This window comes from Geotrypetes seraphini, chromosome 2 (assembly GCF_902459505.1).
Source record: "Geotrypetes seraphini chromosome 2, aGeoSer1.1, whole genome shotgun sequence".
In the NCBI taxonomy this organism is placed as follows: Eukaryota; Metazoa; Chordata; class Amphibia; order Gymnophiona; family Dermophiidae; genus Geotrypetes; species Geotrypetes seraphini.
Genome location: NC_047085.1, coordinates 216,809,006 through 216,810,286, shown reverse-complemented (window position 1 = coordinate 216,810,286; position 1,281 = coordinate 216,809,006).

Genomic DNA, 1,281 nt, shown 5'->3' with positions numbered 1-1,281 from the left:
TAATAACTGGTGTCAGAAGTAAAATAACCTGTCATAATGGTAGCCCACGATAACTTCCCCTTAATTACAGAAAAATAAAATGTGTCTAGAAATCTAAATCACTGCTATATGTAATAAAATTGAGCTAAACCTAAGACAATCAAGCCATTGTGACATCACTGATACAGTTGGCTCTTAGGAGCATTGGTGGAATGAGGCTTTATGACATCACAATATCAGCTTTAGTTAACAGATAATGAAACTCTTCATACTAAGGGGGGGCATTATCAATGTGGGGTATCATTGAGAGGGGTTATTTTACCACTAACTCCTGCTCGTTCAACACAGGTCTCATTTTATACAATAAGATTTAGTTACAAATAACTGGGGTTAACAACAAATGAACACATCTTAACAATAGCCCAAGTTAATAATTCCCCCTCCCTCCAAATGTTAATAAGTGACATTTATTTTACTTATTTTAACAATACTTTTAGCCTGCATACATTCTCTTGCTAGAATGTTATCACAAAAAAAACTTTGCTAATGAACTACATGAAATAACAAACTATGCAAATTAGCTCATTACTGACAGTACATTAAAAAGGTACTCATGCTAATTGCTTCTCATGAGTATTAATTCAAAAACTGAAGCACAGTTCAGGGAGTTGCAGTTAAGTTTTGTGATAATGCCTGTGGTTATGTATGCATGTGCTTTATCATCTCCTTCATTTGGATGCCATTAACCTCAGCCATTAGCACATATGATCAATAAAGCATTAGTATAAGTTAATGGAAAATCTTAAAATACTTTAGTACATTGACCCCCTATTAACAGGGTAGATACCAGTAGCAAAAACCTAATCTACTTATCGAATCTGTTCAATTATTCCTGCCTGTTAAAGATAAATCCCTTCTGTCAGTCCTAAATCATTGTTGATACTGCTCTTTAGCCAGGAAAATTGTCACCTTTTCCTTTTTGCACTTACTATTAGATGAACATATAAGAACTCATGTTTTAGTTCACATCTAGTACCCCTCCCAATCTATATCAAATTGTAAGGTTTTCCAATCTTCAAACTGACTAATGATATTAGTAGACTTTATCAGCATTGTACAGCTTCATGAATGCATCTGGTTGTGTTGGTTTGGGCTTTTCTGCCTGGATTTCTAGTTATTACTGTCCTTACAGCCTGCCACATGCCCTGTCCTAACACCCTGCTAGACAGACCTCAGCAGCACAAGATACTAAGCCACTATAAAAATAGATTACCAGTAAACACTAGAAAGATCAACAGATCC